A 20,438-nucleotide genomic window follows, 5' to 3' on the forward strand; every position below is an offset into this window, starting at 1 on the left:
ATTGCTGAAAGCTCAAGACTTGGGCTTGCTTTTGCTGCATGTGGATCTCACGATGGTATTGCCCTTTTTTCTTTATTTTATTTTTTTTCACTAGACACAGAATATAGTTTTTTTTATGGTAGGGAAAGTGCAACAAATTTGCCCTAAAAATAACTCTATTTGCTGCAAGTGAAACTTCTCTGGTAATCTCAGTTCTTGAAAAAATACACATACTTTGAGTAAATTTAAATGAGTAAAATAGTAGATTATTGTGTACACAGTAATCCTTAAATCCTCTGTTTTTTGTGAAGACAGGTAGTGATCAGTCTGTGTGTTACAATGAATTACTTAGGACGACAAATTAAAATAAGAGGAGTTGTGTTTATGTAAAGCCTATAAGGTTGTCATGCGCTTAGGGTGTACTAGACTTCTGTATTTATTGAAGTTTTATCCATTAATTTAAAAAAAAGTGCTCAGTTTCACTGTAAAATTCCCATAACTCTATTATAAAAACCAGAGCAAACAACATCTTGAATTGTTAGCATTGGACTTAATGGCACAGTGGTCTTGGGTTACTGTAGTGGTGCAAAACCCGTAGCTGTCAAGTGTTGAGAATCAATCAAAGCGACTGTTAAAACTCATAGTATTAGTTCCTGGGAATTAATTTTCACTCGCCCTTTCTTCCCATGCTTTTGCAACCTCCCTTTGTACAAACAGAAAAAGCCCTGAACAAGGTTTGTTTTGAGCTGTGATTCGAACAAACACTTCAATATGACACAGAAACAAGCGGAAGAAAAGGCTTCCATACGAGCTGGAGCAGCCTGCACGAGGAATCCCTCCCGCAGGACAGGAGGAAGGTCTGCAGGCACAAAATACAGGACAAGCTATAAATAAATGCTTGAGGAAACGAGAGAGTGCGGCGCCGATTGCATCATCTTTGCATTAGCTATGTAACAGCCGGCCCGGCCTTCTCGGGGTGGGTTTGGTGGTGGGAGTGCTGGGGCGGCTGGGGCGGGGTGCTGGGCTGCACTGGCGGGGGGAACCCCTCGGGTCCCACCACTGCTGTGGAAGCCCCAGTAACTGCTGTTCCAGCAGGAAAGGGCTTGCTGTAATGATGTGCTTCCCCGGGCGCTCCTGTAGCCGCGAACGTGGAGCAGGTGGGACCGGTATTTTTAGGATTTTGCAGTTTACTCGCCTCAGTGGGTGAGTTTGCTGGAGCTCTTTGCCTGACCTTGGGGTCCACTGTTTGTGGTGTTCGCCATCAGCAAGCGTGACAGCTTTTGGAGCATGGGTGGTTGTTTTATGAGAGCTCTGATCGCTCGTGCTGTATTGCTGCAGAAAAGGAACGTTTCGAGATTATAAGACAACAATTAGGAGAAGACTTTTATCAAACTAAGACTTAAAAAGATATTGTAAAACCTCATTAAAGACTTGCTTTAAAAAAGGAATGAAAAGCAACAGTGTTCTAGAAGATAGGAGGCAACAGAAAGTTTCTGATACAGGGATGAAATGAGGCCAGTACATTTGCTGGTACAATGTGAAAGCACTGGATTCGATTCCCAGTTATTCCCGGTGCTGAAACACTGCAAATCACTGCCAGACCCAGGCAGAGGGAGCACTCGATGCTGTGTACTTGCGTGTTCTCTCCCTCCTTTTCCTCTTCAGTGAACTCCACTGTTTGATAATACACCGAAGCCTTTCCTTCACTGGGGGCTGACACTTAAATTTCTTTTGTCTGGGTGCTTGCCCGCATTCACAGGTGTTGCTGAATTTATTATTTTTGAGACCCCTGACAAAGATGTCTGCAGTACATTTGGTATAAATTTACCAGCAGGCTCAAAAGTTTATTGAGACCATGTGCTTGCCTGCAGAGAACATGGTCATAAAATCCTTACTTCAGGAGGGGCAGGCTGAAAATTAGAAAAGAGATTAAGCTCATATTAGGTGAACAAGTTTACCAAACTGAAGCTGAACTTAAGTATTCTTTAAGTATTTTTTTTAATAGTATGTAACTAAGTCCTAAATAAACTGAAAGAAATTGCCAGTTGATTTTACATGTGATTAAGAATAATTTTGCAGGCAGGATGTCGTTGATGAGTTTTGTGATTCGAAATGCAGTCTTTTAACTGATGACTCTGTAGTATATTGTACATTGATTTTGTAGCTGAAAAAAACCAATCCATTGTTATAGTTAAATATAATTCTATGTTAACTATGTTCCTAGTGTAGCACACTAATTAAGTGTCCGAGAAGGCTATCCACCAGTAAGGGTAAATTGTAGTGTATTCATTATGCAAGTGCGGGTTTTTGGTATCTGAATGGTAATTTACAATTGAAACATGTTGGCCTCCCAGTAAATATTCTGTGAAGTGCCTTGGGTCCTCTGCAAGGTTCCCCTTCCCCCAAAGGCCTTATGTAAACTGCAGCTGGAGTAAAAGCTAGCAAGGGCTATTTTTAGCAAGGCTGTTGGAGCTGGGGGAGAGAAGGAGCCTTGGGTCCTGCAGGAGGGTCTGCCAAAGGAGTGCGGTCTCCGGGGAGCCGCATCCAGCCCGGTTCAGGTGGCCGAGTAGTGCTGTACGATCTGTGCTGAGATTCGTGTTTTTACAGTTAAAAAGCAAAAACCTTCTCAAGCCTAGGTGATTCTTACAAATAAATGAAAATAGCAATATGCATGCAAAATCCCCACGAGTTGTGTTATTTTGCCGTTTTTGTTCACGTATTGCCAGTGTTGGGAGTACTTGCAGAGTTGCTGAAGACCGTGTCAGGAATGCACTGTCCACCACTTTTGCTATTAAGACATCTCAGTTGGATTTTAATTACTCATTTGTGTTGTTATAAAATCAAGGACAGTGTGCATAAGTGAAGTGTCGTAGCTGGCGAGGCAGTCAGATTAGTGCGTGGCTGTTCTCTGCATATTCGTTCATCCAGATCAGCCTTAGGAGTGAACCAATCTTGCCCGAGTCTACTGGTTGCGTTTTATTTTGGTCTTTTCATTAGCTCTGCCTATCAGTGTGTGTGGGCCATGAAGAACAGATCTTGCAGCTACGGTGTACAGTCTCAGTTCTTTTCTTAGTTCAGGCCAAGTGGCTTCTCTTCATCAGTTCTGCTGGAGGACTTCACTGCTCACCTCTGTTCCACAGCGCTGAACTGCTTTAGGATCCATGCGTTTTGTTATCAAAGGCTAGACTGGAGTGAAACTTTTTTCCCCGTTTATAAATCAGTGTTGTGATAAGTCTGTTCTTCAAGAATGTAAAAGCTCACATCTGTGAAAACTCCTGGGTGGTTTTGGGATAGTGTGAGGTTTTAAATGAAATCATAGGAGTGAAGTATGGGGGTTTTTTCAATCTTTCATGGTACTAATGCAAAGAAGTATTGCAATGTCGTCAAGAATCTTGACACAATGAAGTGGTTTTGTAGAAGAGGTGAGATTTAGAGAGGATGGATTTAGAGATCTTCTCTCGTTTTACCAACATAGGTGATATATTCCCCAAATGGGCATTCCAGACTCTAGGATTTTCTGCTATGTCACATTAAAATGTAGATATTAACATGTTCTCTGTGTATTTTCAATCCTAACTTTAATTCTCTACCCTTACTGTTAAAAGTTTGTTTCAAAAACAAGATGTGCTGCATGTATGAAGTGTGGAGTAGTCTTATGTGAGGTTACAAGTATAATATATACTTCTATAAAAAAGAGCTATTTGGAGAAGAACATGTCAGATTATAACTCACTTTATGATGATTCGTGTGACTCGTCCAGTAAATGTGCAAATATCGATATGCTCGGTGTTGAGCATTCCTCTGTGCTCTTTCAGAGCTCTCTGCTCAGCAAGATCCTTGACCCTTCCCCATTGCCTCTGGAGTACTTCACTGTCCACCTCTCCTCCACAGAGCTGAACTACTCTAAGATCCAAGCAGTTTGTTATTATTTATCGTTTTCACCAGCTCTCTTCAGACTTGACCAGCTCCCTTTCTGTTTCCTCTCCACCTTCTCCTAGCACGGGTGGGTTGTGGAGGCATTTGCTCCTCGTAAGGAGGGGGATTGGGGAACAAGCAGGGAGAAACAGGGCAAAGCAGGACTGGACAGGTCAAAGCAGAACTGTTTTCATTAAACTAAAAAAAAACCAACCAAACCCTGAGCCTGGCCCTCAACCAACTTGTAGAATGAGAAAGGTGTTGAGCCATTTCCCAGTTTCAATCTGATTGAAGCCAAGCCTTACCAGACGCTTGGGAAGCTGTAGCTCTGCTGCTGCTTAATTGCTTCTTGTTTTGAAAGATAATTAGGAACTTTATTTAAAAATAGTAACTTCAGTGTTCAGTCCATTGAATTTGTCACCAAGATGTTTTCATTAGACTCCCAGCTGTTTTCTTATTGGAATTGTGAACTAAAAATAGGTAACACTTCTGCTGTTCTGTGCAGAGGCTGGTACCTCCGTTTCAGCTCTGACTTTCTCTAATGATGTGAAATGTGTTTGTTTCCCTGAAAGCTTTCTTCTGGGCTGTGTTTAAGAAGGTCCTGCTAATTATGCCTGAATTGTGCACTGTGGTTTTCTGATGGAGTCACGTGGCTGTAAAGAATATGAAACTGATTTCCCTCAAGACAAGTCTTAAAAATGAAAGATCAGTGCTGCACCCAGTACATTTTTCACCAGTCTGAGATGTTTGTTTTTAAAAGATATTTGTTGAATTATTACAAACAATAATGAACACAGGTTAGTTACTATTATTATGAGGGGTGGATTTACCCTCTCAGTTCAGTTCTCATGAGCAGTTTCTTTGTTGTGCATAATCAAAATCACAGTGTAGATTGTCAGATAGTGACAATTACCATGTTTATATTGTATGAAACATCGTGGTTTTTTGAAACAAAACTCTGTAATTACCAGAATCTGTACAAGTATATGCTACTTTTATACGTACATGGATTACAGGGCGAATCAAATTGAAGTATCCACATTTAAATAGTGTATCTTTTAAATTCTGAACTGTTCCACGTTTATCCTACCACAAAGCATCGTAATGGATTAACACTGGACTGGACATGCAGGACACTGGAACAGATTTCTGCTCGACGCAGTTAGACACGTATATGTCTGTGTAAATGTATGGCAGTTTCCCTGCATACTTACTTACTTAGAAATCGGTAATACATTAGAACAGTTTCGTTTTTCAGTTGTGATGTTAGCTGAAGATATTTTTTTTTTCTTCTGTGGGATACCTTTTGAATGTAACTCCACTAAATATATGCAGCTTACACTGGTAAAAATGAAGGTAGGTAACAGGAGGAAGTTCTGCTGCAGAGCGGTGTGGGGCTTGGGTGTTTGGTTTTTTTCCTTTTTAAAAGCTTGGTGTTTGGAGCCACAATGAAGAAAGTCAGTGACCCGAATGTAAATTATATCAGCCTTTTTTTTTTTTTTCTTCCCCATTCTATTGTCTTTAAGCAAAGAAACAGAAAATCCTAAGATGTGTGTTAATAAAACATAGATCTCTCAAATGGAAGTGGGTTCATTCAAAAGAGGGAACTTTTCTTTTTTAATTAAAATGAAGGATATGCATATCTGCAGAAGTACTCCAATGATGTTCCCTTAAAACCTGTATTTAGATGCAGAGTATAGTTCTGGCATGGCTGATTAGCATCTCAGATCTTTTTTAATTTTCTGGTCTGTTTGTTGGCAGTCTGTTCCTTGGACTTCCTGTTCATGTGCATTTATACAAAGAAGATAACTGTAGTTTTACAAGCTGAAGCTGTAGGATCTAAATGTGGGTGGGATGGGGTGAGGGAAAAGTGCCATATTGAGAGCTCTGCACCTGTCACTAGTTTTGAGCATCCCAATCAATATGGGGCAGCTAGTGTGTTCAAGATGCTGCAAAAATGTCTTAGGCTGGAAAATGTAGAAGAAAACAGAGTGGCTATATTTAGTAGTTGCATATTATTAACTTCTGTGTTAAATATCAGTTGCTGCACTTAGGCACCCTTTTTTTTTGTGGTGAAACTAATAATTTGCTGCTGAGTAGAGGAAGTGGAGTTAAAAGTCTGTAGTGTGATGGAAGCTGTCTCTCACATACGGTCATAACGTTTATAGACTGTGTGTGTATAAGCACCTGATACGATGTAAGTAACGTGAGAACACACCTCCTTTTCACCAGAACCATTGAGCTTTCTTTCCAGACTTTCTCCCTATCTCACCCATCTGATCTGAGTGTCTCCCACCTTGCAGTCCTTGCTGCTGTTCTTAGTGTAAACCGTGATCCGGAAGCTCTAATTATAGTAATGCAGAACAAATGGAAATCCTGGAATTGTCTTCAGCACTCTTAAATCTCATAGTGTCTGGTTTCAGGTATCAGAGTAATAGGTGAGCCTGCCCAGGCTACAGCTGGGTCACATTCATTCCACTAAAGCTGGTACGTGTCTCTGTGTCCTAGCACATCTATTACTAGATCTGTGGGCGTCAGATGCCCACTAAGTTTTAGGCACATATTTGAACCAACACTGGAGGCTGCTGTACATCCTTTAGTGCTTCTTTGCAGTAAGACATTATAGAGGATTGCTGGGTTTATGTCCATGTGCAAAATAATAGACTTTGATATTGAGCACTGCTTTTTAAGGACAGCCAAAACCCCAGCTGGGTTTATAACCCCGTAATGTATGTTGATGTGGGAACATGCACTACATTTGGGGAAGAAAGATACCTTCTTAGACTCCTTCTCATCTTTTCCACTGCAACAATTCTACCTCTGATTTTTAGTGTCACTTTTAGTTCAGTTCTTCTCCTGAGACTGTTTAAATGTTCCTTTCATGTAGAAGAGGAAATTTTTAATCTGTTAATAAATAATTTAGGTTTAGGGTTTCAGCTATTTAAAATGCAAACATGAGACACTGCCCTCTGCAGACAAAGAGATGATCCAGATGTGTGTGTATGTGTCCTTGACTGGAATCTTAGGCTTTTAGTCAGCCAGTGGAATTTGGAAATTTTCTGGAACTTCAATGCACACCTTGGGCTCTTCAGTTTGGCTTTTCTTTCCCTCTGATTCCCAGCTGCCCGGTTGCGATTGAGCGTGTGTGTGAGTGCAGTCCACCCACTTGTGGTGCCGAATGAGTTGTTATTCATAGCTTTGTGATACTTTCTTTTCGTTAAGAAATTAAAGCCTGCTGGGGTGAAATTCTTTTTCACCTCTTCAGTGTGTTTTTCACGCCACCTGCATAGGTAGATCTCACCACACCATTTTGTACTTGCTTCTCAACCATAATGGCTAGAATCTATCTTCCTCCTTCTCCCCTCCTCATCCTCTAAGGAAAGGGGGGCTAAAGTTAAGGTTTCCAGAGAACGTGGCAGTAATTTAAATTTAGCAGTTTTGTACAGTATATCTCAGCGCAGAGGTTCTCTGCAATCGGCAGAAGGGTGGTTTGTGGTCAAGGTTCACGCACTGCCTGGGAGCACAAAGACCCATGTCCGAAGAGAAGGACAGGACTGTGGGAGAAGACTCCCTGCCCAGGCTGAGGTCCTTGGCCTCTCTGTAAAGTCTGCTGACGAGGAGGCCAGGGAGGATGCTGGGACTGCAAGGGTGTAAGTGTATGTCACTTTTAATACCTCCTGAATCTTAATAATTTTCTCCTCAGTATAAGGTTCAGTTTCAAGATGGAGCTATCCATTCTGCTGTTGATGTTTTTTGAAGTTATAATACTGAAATAACTATGGTCCATGACTTTAGTAATAGTTTAGGTAATTACAACACTTTTATAACACTGTAATAAATAGAATCAATAAAGCTAGTTTAAAAGAACTAATTCTACCTTAAGCAGCTGCACTATCGCTTCCTCATTGTCTTACATGAGTTAGACGGTGAGGGATTTTAAAAGTCCGTTCAAAATTTCCCCTCGTCTCCTTTTTCCTGTGCGCTCACCCAACAGCTCTGTCTCACACATGCACACCCAGCACCCACACATCTCTGCACACTTGCTCCGGTCCTCGCTTGATTCCACGCTTTCAGCACCTGGCTGCTTGTCTGTGAGCCAGGGAACTGCGATGGAAAACCTCCCTGTGCCGAAACCAGCAGACGTGACTCTTGGCAGAGAGCAAACGGGCTAAGGTTGTGCCTCGACAGGGATTTTACTTTTCCTGTGCACACTTCATTCTAAATTTCTGTTACTTTAATCTTGAAAACACACAGCTTAGAAAAGTCCACATTAAAATATACATTTTGTAATTGTTAAAATATGGTTTGCAAATACAAAATATATCCTACTGTCTGTTTTACAGACATTTGAATGATTAGAGCTTTTAATACTATTTTTAAGGTCTTTAATAGCCAGTATTCTGTTTTAAATGGTGAGATTTAAAGGAGTTAATATTTTTATAATGATTAAAATTCTGCTTCAGCATAATTTGAGTCATTTTATCAGGTCACTAGGCAAGGGAGGGGGAAGGGCCAAAATATTTTATTTAAAAGATTGTGAAATGGTATATCATGTCACTTGCTAAATTAGTGCTGTTTGTGAGCCTTTGTAAAGCCATAGTATTCTGTGAGGTGTCTATTTAATTGTAAGTTTAAAAGCACTAAATATTCAAATGCCGTTTGGGTAAATATTCTGTAGTCAATGACCATGTGTTGATGTTATCACAATGTAAGCAAAGGTAGAGGGTCTGTATTAGATTTTCCTTTTAAGAGTAGTGAAAAATCTAAGCAAAGAGCAAAATCATGAAACTGAATGACTGACATTTATTTTTGTTTGATTTATTAAATATCTATGATAATGAGGGCTGCACTTTTTCAGAAAAATGGTCACTCCCTGTGAATGACTTTCGCACAGAAGTAGTATGTTCACTATTATTGTTTGCCTTTGAATTTGGCTTCAAGCTTGATTTGTTGCTCCTTTTATTTGCCTGAATGTGATGTGTACCAGGGAAAGACAAGCACTTAAATTTGACTACTTCATTTTATCGTATGGCAAAAGAACACAGAAAAGAGATTTGTAGGCGATGCTTTTCGCAGTAGCCAAAGATTAGTGTCGTTGTACTGCTCATTATCAACAGTATAAAATTGCTATTGTAGCTCCGTATCCCTTGAGTGGTTTAAAATTATTTTTTTAAAAGTGTGCCTGGTATTAAATTTTGTGATCAAGCAAATGTTTTCAAGAAAAGAGAATAACTTTTATGACTCCTTTCAGAACGAGAGGGTGTGCTCTTTACAGATGGTTTTAATACTGGGTGCCAGGTTGGGTGCCTCCTTTTACAGAGGCCTGGAGTTGTTTTTCCCAAGTTGGAAAAAGAACATAAAAAAAAAAAAAAAAAAGGAGGGGGGGAGCATGCCTCTGAAAAAAGGAAAAACTGAAATATGAGCTGCTGTGAGTTGCTTAAGTTGTCGGCTCCCAAACAGGTATTGACAGGTAGTCCTGTGGAGACACTGACTGCCGTTCCGGTCCCGAGTGCCTGCAGCAAGCATCACGTGTGACGCTGGCATAAAAGAAGGGAAAGATTTGAGCGTCCTATTAGCAGGATAACAGTCAAAATTACTGCCTTTTTGCAAAAGAACCTAACTTCCTAGAATACCAAACAAAAATCTCAGTTGGGATGGTGCCTAAGTAGGCAAAATTCCAGCGTTGGATTTATATTCTTGCATGTTAAATACATGTGAATTATTTTGCTGAAGACCTTTGTACAAGTCTATTTCAATAAGGCAGTGAAGTCCTCCCTGCCACTCTGCTGAAAACCCAGCAGCAGTTTGTCCTCCCATTGTTTTGTGCTCATCTGGGACCTGATTCCTTCCCTGAGCTCTCTCTGCTTCCCTGGTTCCTGCAGAAACTCCATCCTGGGATCAGAATTCCTTTTCAGTCACGTGAGATCATGTCAGCTCCACCAACCCCCATCTCTAAAATTTCTGTTAAAAATTATGTTACTCATTTTTCAGATAGAAGTTGGGGAAGTGCCTGGTTCTGCATTCTCAGTGTTGGTGGTTTAGGTTGTACAAGCCACACACAAGCTGAAAAATTGGGAACTGTCTGAACCTTTGGTTTGTCTGGTTTTGCAGATAGCTCTGTTTCTTCAAATTATGGAAACTAGTATGAGGTATTAGTTTATTAATTCTGTTATCTGAAAGGCATAGTGCAAATACCAATGATTAATGCTTACAGAGCATTTTGTGGCTGTCCAATAGTATGGTTTTATTCCTACTTCAGACCTAGCTCTTTGGTTGTCTCTTTTACTTTCTGGCTGTGATTTTTGGGCCCCATTGTTGAGGGAATACACTTTTATTAACCTTTTAAAGTATTAACATTTTTTATTTTATTTATTAGTGATGTCACTGATTTTGTCAGGATAATGCAATTTTAAAATTATAAGTATGTGACCGTCTTTATCAACTGAAAGCAATTCTACTGATTTGATGGCACTGGAGGGAACTGAAGACCATGAGGACAAGGTTCCTATAATTACTTTGTTGTAACACAATGAAAGGATATACCATTAGGTTCACCTGTTTTAATTGCTCAGAGCAGCCTATGGTAGGGGACATATACTTACAGAACACATTGGTTGTTGCCATATTAGAAATGACATCTGAAATTGAAGCAAGCATTAATTTGCTGCTTTGAATTTAAAGATGTTGGGAGGTTTTCAAGCAAATTTGTATTCTGTAGAAGCACTTTTTAAATTCCATTAAAAATCCTTCATATTGATTTTTGCCTAAATGACTTTGCTTAAACAGTCTCGTTAGTCTAACTTAGCAGAAATATTCTTAAATCTGTCTAAGAAGATCCCTATTGCACCTAATTAATTTAAACAGATTTTTAAAAATTACTAAATTTAAAGTTTCCCTCCAAGTTCAACCCCCACATAGTGCAGGAGTGATGTAGTCAGTGGTGCAGTTATGTTGTTTTTTTCTGTCTATGAGGTCTATGACTTTAACTTACAATTAAAAAATGCATACAGCAGAAAAATCCCTGACCTTGGTCATAGATACAGACCTTTTTCTACCTTCCAGAAAACAGGCACAACAAAAAATGTATTAAGAATATGGATATTTAAGGGGAGAATGGGAGAGAAGTTCACTTGTCATCAGTCATACTTGAGTTCTCCAGTCCAGTTTGATGGCCTTATAGATAGGAAAGACCATGGAAACAATTTTGTTTTCTTACAATTAAGTATTAGACTTCAGCTTTTCATTCCATGTGTAAAATTAAAAATTAGTCTTTAGTGTGCAGAGCTCTTCTGAAATCACAGAAAAAGACACGAAACTCGAAGGAGTACGTAGGAGTTTGATTCTTCAAGACAACAGTCTTTGAGAGTCACAGGAGGTTAAAACCGTTTCAGGCATCAGGAATGACAGAACTTGCAGCGGGTAGGTCACAGGACAGCCCAGCAGTGCAGGTTGCTGCAGCAGCTCTCCCATTCACCGTGCCCGATTCCCACCCTCACAGCTGGGGTTTGATCTCCCTGGGAACTCTCCGGGCCCAATGTACCACTCACCTTTCACTCTGCTTCCAGTAACACGTGAATTGCTGGGAGATGGCTGATATTTTTATTTCTGATTAATTCTCCTCTTGTTAGATTTTAAACACTGATTCATTAATAGGGATAAGTAAAAATGAAGGCAAGCAAACAAAATTGTTTGGAAGTGTAGAGAAGAGAGAACATCCCATATCTAAAGCAGTAGATTTGTTAGTGTTGCGCAAGAGACAGGATCATTAGTTAGATCTGAGTCTCTGGTGTGTTTGGCCCACCAAAATTCAGGAAGAAAAGTTGGAGAAAAGGGCCAGAAAGCAAAGTGAAGTGAGAAATTATGTTACATGAATGTTTAATTGCTTCACCTTTTCCGATGATTTTGTCTTCTTTTGCAGCTTACTTAAAAGGAAAAAAAAAAAAAAGGAAAGAAAAAGTTAATAGGGATTGCGCCACGTTCCTCCCCACTCACTCACACCATGTTCCCGCCCCAGGCTTGCCCTGGAACCAGATCACGCTATAGTGATCTCATCCATACCCTTACCTTTCATTTCTGTACCCAACCTTGGCCTTGGATCAGCTTACGTTTCTTCCTGGCATGGCGAAGTAATTTTCTGGGGCAGGGCGAGGGGCTGCTCTGGAGTTATTTGGCATATACAGGCTTGTATCGCGGAGCGAGCCTCGGAGGCACGCGGTAGGGAGTTGGTTTTAATCTGTCTGGTTTGGTAGCTGTGCGAGTGTGAAAGTACCTTCGTACAAGTTCACAAAGTGGGAGTGAAGGTGGCTGGAGCAGCCTCAAGGGTTTGGGATTTGTGTCGGGTATCGGTGGGGGAAGCTGTGCGGGACAGGTTCATTTGAAAACCGATAATTGGGTATGGTCACAGGCAGGTGACTGGAATGTTCGGGATAAAGGGCGTCCCTGGTCGGTGGGAAGCATAAAGGAGCACAAATGGTCTGCTTGGGGGAGGCATCCCTCCAAAGCCATCACTGGAGGATGAGGAGGGATCTGTAAGCAGCATCAGGACTGGAGTGTTGGCCGGGTTTGGGTCACCTTGTAGTTTTCTGCTTTACAGCCCGCTCCCTCTCATGGTTCTCCCAGACAAAACCAGAAAGTTTGTTGATTTTATGAGCCAGAAAGAGCTATCTGGTGATAGTATATTAATTGCTTTCTTAAGAAAGAAAAAAAATATGTACATGGTTCTTTTTTTACATAATTTAAATCAAAACTTGCAGTTGATTATAGACTTTTAAACTAACTCGGAATATCTGTATAAAAACCTATAAATTTGAATTACACTGCATTGCATGTTTTCAAGTCCATTTCCAAAGTACTTCTGTGAAAACTGCTGTTTTCTGAAACGTACATTGTTCAGATAGCAAAGGAGCAAACTGGATGTGGTAGAACGAAGGGGGAAGGGGAGGGAAGTTTACATACAGTTTTAAGCCCGGATGGAAATTACTCTACAATTTTTAGAAATTAAAATATCCATGTAGGGACCTAAAGGAATCCTGTGGGCTGATGGTGCAGTTTGTGTGGAGCGTGCGCACAGTGCCTTTATAGCATACAGAACATAGTTTACTGTAGCTTAAATGCTTATTATAGTTGCAGTTTTTTGATTACCATCTGTAGTCTCTATTAGGTTTTGATAGAGCAACTAAGATTTTTATATTTTGGAAGTGGTGTTCGCTGTGTTACGTCACGCTGACTACTATTTCCAGTGTCTGTGAAATAGCAAAATCTTACAACTTGAGTCTGATTCCTGAACTGTTGCTTTCATGTGCTGTGGAAAATATTGAATCTCCTGATTATACAAATGTCTTCTGTTGGGTAATATTGACAAATATACTGAATAACATTTTTGACAAACATTCTGTTCCCACACAGATAATTTGGATGTAATTGAATGGGTTGATCAAGAGTCTGTGCTAAAAATACGACATTTTCTCACCCACTAAGTGAAAGAAAACGCTTGCTCAAAAGGCAGTTTTGTCAAGCAGAGCCCTTGGAAAGGGGGTGGGTTATGCCGCGACTACCGATGCTGCCTTCCGCCTCCGCGCGGCTCAGGTCTGGCCTGAGTTGCCGACACAGCTGGCCGGTAGCCTCGGCGTAGGCCATGGCTGTAGTTGTGTACCTGGTGAGGGTCCAGAAGGGACAGTGTTGAGGACGAGGAGCCTGGCTGGGGCCTTGAGGAACCTCATCTGGCACCAGCCTCCTGGAGGCACCAAGCAGCCCGTGGATGGCTTCAGCTGGAGCAAAGCGCTCCAGCCCGTGCGGGATCCCATCCAGGACTCCCGGCAGACTTGCAGGAGCTCTTAAATACACTGGAGCCAAAAACGTACAGAGATAGTTAGCGGGGGAAGTTTTTAAGATCTCTTCTGTTTTCCCTGATTTTAATGGTCTCCTGGGCAAAAGGCTGCATTGTTACAGTTTTAAAAGCGGCGTGGTTTTGCTGCAGACTGGGGGAAAAGAAAGAAAAATAGACCTTAGAAGAAAGACTGACGACTGTTTAGTATGCAATAAAGTAACTTTCATACTTCTCCCAGGCTCCTATCAAATAAATCTCATGCTAACAAGCGATCAAATCCGTTTCTCTGCCCGCCGCTCCGCACAAGCCGAGCCCCATTGTACCTTTCCAGCCTTTGAAACTGCCTGTGCCTATTTTTATTTGTCAGGCCGGGGCTGGGCTGGCCCCATTCCAGATGTGTCTCACAAGATTTGGTGCTGATGAGCTATTTATAGCACTGTGGTTCCATTGTCATGGCAACCGTGCTAGAGGCCAAGGCGGCTGGGAGCTATTTCTGGACTTGTGCTGTAATGTAAAACTGATTGGGAAAGTTAGTGCATCCTCTAAGCCAGACTAACTTTAGACAGGCAGAGAAAAAATAAAAAAGGAGACAACTACAACCTCTTTAAATAGGTATTTTTTTTCTTTTTCTCCTATCTTTTCCCTATTTCTCTTTTTGATCGCTAGCAGTTTTTGAAGGGGTGGTTTGCCTTCTGCTGGATTTATCTAAAATTCATTCATGCCTCCCGGCCTTCCGGCGGATTACACTTTTTTAATTATGCAGCTCAGGAAGCAGGGTGCGTAACCAGCCTTGTTTTTAGGGCAAGGTTTGTGTTTCATGGCAGCACATAAGGAAGGGGCTTTGCTGGCTGATCAGTGGGGTCTGTTTAGGGGTTTTGCAATAGTTGCAGTTCTGTATACCCCGTAGTTTTAATATTCTATTTTGTGTGTGTGCTTCATGTTCTCCACGCCATATAAGGAACTGTAACCTTGATTACCACAAGATGATTCCAAATATATGGAGTCATACTTTTCAGCTTTCTCATTATTTGCTTCAAAATGAGACCCATGGTGCCCCTCCGCCTCCAAGTGGCTGGAATGCTGCGAGGTTCTTCTGTAATTACAGCTGGGGCTGCTCTCAAAATCGCTTTTCTGGGATATGTACGCATTAATACTATCCATAATTAAATTCTGAGCTTTAGACTGTTTTCATATCTTTTTGTGTGACTTGCCACTTCGATAAGGAAATCAAAACAACCAGTTGACTTGAAATTGGAAATTAAAAAAAAAAAAAAATGCAACTTCTTCGGAAAGTTTTCTGAAGAGCTGTCTTTTGATTTATTTCTGTTCAAGTCTTATACTAAATTTTGAAGTTAATTTCCAATACAAATCTGGTGTTGAATGGAGTCCTTACATCTGAGAACTGACATGCAGAGTTTTGTTGCAGGAACATCGTATGTGAGATGTTTTTACATGCAATATAGTGCTCCCGTAATTATACCAATAATAATTGTTACAGTACTGTCTCTTTGTGTCTGTCTCTAAAGGCTTTTTTTCTTTCTTAATTTTCTTTGTGAAGTAGTTGAAGTAATTGCAAAGGTTTTGATGGATTTTTTTTTTCTTTCCCCTTATCTAGTTTTGTTTAAGGTGAAAAGAGAGCTGTGCCTTTCTGAATATTTTTAAATCGCTCAGTAACGTTTGTGGCATGTCTTCTATCACCACCTTAACAGTGAAAGCTCCACCTTTGCAAATCGTAGAAAATATAACAGTATCTTTAAAAACAAACAAAATAAAAGTCTAGTAATGTCCCAATTTTAATTTTTAACTTCACGTTGAGGAAAAACATGACAAGTTTGGTTTCATATACTGTCCATGTTTGCAGGATACCGTAACCGCTAGCAGATTGAACGTTTGCTTATTTTGTTAGCATCATCCCTGAAACTTTGACTGTTTTTCTGCTTCTCTTGCAAAATAAACTAGCTGAAATGTACAAGAAATCTTTATCACCAGTTTAAGGAATAGGGCTTCGCCCCCCTCAATATTCTCCTTGCTCCCAAGAACAGCAGAAGCGGAGAGACTTGAGGGACAGTCGATGTGCACGTGCAACTGAAAATAACCCGTGCCCTGGCGTTATTTATCGTCAGCGTATTGGCCTGCCTGAGGAGCCATGGGTTTTGACACTGGAATACACCTGGCTTTTCAGAGTTTGGAAAAATCTTCGTTATCAACACGTTTTTAAATTGTGTTGAAGTTACAGTATATAGAATCATGTATTTTTCAGCTCAAATACTCTTAAAAAGAGTATTTTATCTTTGTACTTGTCCTGCGACTCTGGCTTCAGCATAGACAAAATAGCTAAAGAAAGAATTTCTCTAGTTCACTGTTTAGCTTTTAGAAAGATGTTGCCGAATAACATAAAGGATTATGGCAAGGACTAAAAAGGGAATAAAGTAGAAGTAAAGCATGATCTGTTCTGAGAAATAAAAAATACTCTCTTTTTTATAAACACTATTAATGTTGAGTTAAATTTCGGCTTACAACTACTTTAGGAAACTTTTGAGTTGGTTTTGTAGTCCTGATAGGGTATAGATAAAGAAATAAAAATCTGCTGGGCATTTGCACAGTTTGGTCTTTAGGAAAATCAGCAAACAAATATTAATTTCTTTTCGGACTTAGAAACGTGAATTGTAAAGTCTGTTTTAAAGGTGATCAGGGTAAGTACAACTTTAATTCTTAGTAAAATCTTGTTAATTCTTAGTAATATTCTGATTAATTCTTAGTAATATCTTGATAAAAATACATGACTCAGAGGAAATGAAAATTCCATTTCCAGTGACTCAAGGGACTCTGGGGAATTAACTTACTCCCTGTGTGCCTTAATTTTTCCCTACCTTTAAAATAAGGTTAATGTAAGGTGTGCATTTCAGGATGCGATGGTAGAGGCAGGAAATGCAGCATGAATGAAGGCAGGCAGGAGTTGTGAGTATGATTTACTGTCTGTAAAATACCTTGAGGCTTTCAGAGGCAAGAAACTTCACAAATACAGAGTTCCAGTACTACTGTTGAGGGTTACAGGTTATAAACAAATGTATTTAGTTGGGATTGAAATTTTGAATTCTTCATTTGCAGCATCTTACTGACACTAAAGATGAAATTTTAATACATCTTTTAAGAGACGTTTTGTATACAAATTCAGGTTATGACTTGACAAAAAAAATGTATCTGATGGAAATAAAGCTCTTCAAATACAAATTTGTTGTCAGTTTGAAGAGATCTTTCCAGTGTTACTCTAGACTGAAAACAAAAGCTTCAAAAAAAAATTTCTTGCCTGTCAACCATATTGTCAGATCACAAAGAGTAAAATTTCAAGTTACTGTTTATTGAAAAGACTGTCAGGAAATGCTGAAGGCAAAGCAGTCTGATTTCCCACTCCCTGTTCTTCCCAAACGGTGAAGTCGTGTTATTTCTTGAGGTAGAGGATTTAGTATGCTGTACACCTTTTCCGTGGGGAAAATGAGTGCAGGCTGCAGTTCTTAGTCTGGCAGAAACACTGTTCATTCAGGAAATTCCCCCCACGTAGGTATAAAACAACTGTCTCTGTATGAAAGAACTCCAGAATAAATCAGTAACTGGCATGTATCTTGATCTGAAAATTGAGACATGGTTATGACATAATAGGCTTATTAAAAATTTTGAAAGAATGGGAGATACGTGTATGACTTAATTATTTTGTCCTGCAGGAGGAAAGGAAATCTTCTGTCTATCTCTCTGTATGAAGTCTGCCTCCTAAGTGCACTCCTTAAAATTAGAGACACTTGATTCTTCATAAAGATGTGTTTAAAACATTTCATGTGTGTTTTTCTTTCCCGAGCTGAAGAAAGGGACTGGAAAATAAAGCACAGTTTTAATTTCAGATTGTTTTAAAATTTTATTAGTATCTTTCATTTTAATATCCCAGGGACACTTCTGCTGCTGTCCTAGAGGTGCTGCTTCTCCAGTGTTGCTGACTGCAAATTGCCTAAAGCCTTATTTTATTTTATTTTTTAAACATGTGTCATAGCAGTACACATTTTATAACACAGGCAAAAGTGCCTTAGACTAAGTGACAATATTTTACAGAGCAATAAGTGATCCTGTTATTTAGTCATGTCCAGAATCTGGCCCTACGTGAGAATTGGCAGCAATGCTCAATGAATGATTTGCTTTCTGGAAAATAGCTTTCCCATATAATCTCTGGGAAAGTTTTACAGACGAAAAAAACCTGACTTTGTAACTTGGTACAAGACTTACTCGCAGTATAAAATTTGGTTTCGTGGTTTGACAGTTTTATTTGAATTATTTCACCAAGGGCACTTTTCTTTCTCCCTGTGAAATTCATTGCTGACATAGTAGATGGGCGTATCTCCAGTAGACTTAGAACAATCTATAACAGCCGTGAATTCAGCACACAAAGTAGTACTGAAGTGGCCTCACTTGTGTTTTGGGTAGAGCATAACAAGAATTAAAAATAGAAATTAATGATGGTGAATTTGTTTTTATTTTGAATTAGGCTTTGTTCTCATATGACTTGATTAGTTTAATTTACTGGAAAAATTATTTGGTCTTGACTAACATTGACTTAGAAGTCTCTGAACATAGTGTATTGATCTTTTCTGAACCCTCCTGCTCCCACTGTTGTTCCTTATTTTAGATGTATCAGAGTAGATCAAATTTCTGCTACGCTCTTCTCCTTACAGACGCATTTATTTTTCTGTTGATGAGCTGAAGGAATGATCCCCTTTCTTTATGTTTGAGCAAAAAGTCAAACAGATTTTTAATGTCTTTAGCCCTTTCTAAAGTTGCTGGAGCAGACTTTGATGCAAAAGCACATGCACAGGAGGAAATCTTACATTTAACGTATTCCATTGCTCCACTTTTCCTAAAATGCCACTGGAAGCAGGGTGGGTTTTCTGGTAACTTTCACACGGTGGAAGACGTCCTTCTTCAACTAGTATTATTACGAGTATCAGATGTTACTGAATGTTGGAACTTGTTTTGGGGGGAAGAAGAAATGTTTATTCCATTCGAACTTGTTTTACCTGGCATGAACGTTGCTATTGGAATTCATCTCAAGTACAGTACTGCTGCTTCTATGTGGCTGATGTTTTTCAAGGAAATCATAGGCCTAAAAATAGTCTGCATAAACAACAGTAAGAGGTTTGTACTTTCAGTTCCAGGTTTTAGCAATATCTTGTTGTTATTTTCTAATTGTCAGTTTCCAAAATCCATTAAGCTGATTAGCAGAGTGTTTAAAAACAAAACTATAAAAAAAAAAACACAAACCCAAAAATCCATCTCTTGTGGGACTTTGCATAAAATATTATGCAAAGATAAATTCAGTGCAGAAAGACTGGATCATTGTAGTAATCACCTTTAAATCTTTATGAACACGTTAAGTTCTGAACATTTTTCCAGGATCGTTCAGCTTGTAAAATTGCCACATGATTCTGAGACTCTGGTCTTAGGAGAGAATGTAACGTGACAACGTTCGTACTAGTTGGAATTCATGATTGTTGTTTAACATCCTCTGGGCACCGAACAAAGACCTTTGCTTCTTTTCCTTTGGATTAAAAATAAATAAATAAATTACTTAACAGTTTGGAAGAAATGAGGAAAAAATCCAGCTTGCAAATTGCAGTACACATTTTGGCATCTATTTAATCCTTGTATATCTGTTTCCACCTCACCTTTTGTGATGGAAATTGATCTTTACACTTTGTCTCATGTTTTTAGTAGCATGTTTACTAAGGCACATTTTAATGTGTTCAAAATTCTGTACAAAAATTACTTTTCGTTTGCCTCCGAAACAAGATGGTCATCTAGTTCCTGGTGAAAAGGGCTTTACACTGGAGCCGCTGTTAAAACATACAATGATTTTTTCCCCCTTCCCCTGTTCTTCGTTAGGTGTTTTAGAAAGTTGGGAGCAGGGGCTGAAACTGAGAGCTAAGACCCTTGCTGATTTTAATGGGGTTTGGTTTCTGATTTGTGAATCTGGGACATGTCATAACTTTGCCTCCCCTTTAAGTTGTTGCCTGCGACCGTAGTCAATGCACTTTCCACTTGCCTACTTATGTGTAGGCATCAGAAGAGAAAAATCACCTTTTCTTTGTGATTTTTGCTTCGTAAAGAAAAGAATTCATGCGAGGAAAATTAAAAGTATATCGGTTTTAAGACCGTGATTAATCTTTAATGTTATGGGTAAAGTTAGTTGTAGAAGCTTTGCTAGATGTGCTAATCATACCGCGTGGAAGGGGTGTGAGCACAGCTCACCCTGCTGCATACGTGGTGTTGGACAACTTGACTGGGGGTGCAAATAGGGTGAAATCTGCATCCTGAAGCTGCTGGTTTGCTACGGCTTCAAGTCTCATAGTAACGCCACAATAAAACAGAGCTAACAAATCAGCTTTTTAAGTGAAAGATAATTAGGAGGTTAAAGATAATTGGTAAAAAGATTTTCAAGACTCCACGATATCCTCCTTAGATAATGCCTTATGAATTTGAATGAAATAAATCTTTTTATACCTATTTGGCTTCCCACAGCTACTTCTCCAGAAAGTTAACTGAAAAACTGGTACCAACAATTGACAGAAAAATCAATATTCACTCTCACTTAACCGAGATTGCGATGAAATTGGTTTAGGTATTTCGTTTATTAAAAGAATTATAGTGATAATAATTTTTTTTTTCAAATATTCATCTT

The 20,438-nt window shown here is 39.5% G+C and overlaps 1 protein-coding gene across 5 annotated transcripts in view; it reads left to right on the plus strand.

Annotated features, from left to right (window-relative positions):
• GNAS (GNAS complex locus) overlaps positions 1-20,438 on the plus strand; it is a 158,741-nt gene that overhangs the window by 126,171 nt on the left and 12,132 nt on the right. The window lies entirely within an intron of this gene.

Source organism: Tauraco erythrolophus, chromosome 18 (genome assembly GCF_009769465.1).
Source record: "Tauraco erythrolophus isolate bTauEry1 chromosome 18, bTauEry1.pri, whole genome shotgun sequence".
NCBI lineage: Eukaryota > Metazoa > Chordata > Aves > Musophagiformes > Musophagidae > Tauraco > Tauraco erythrolophus.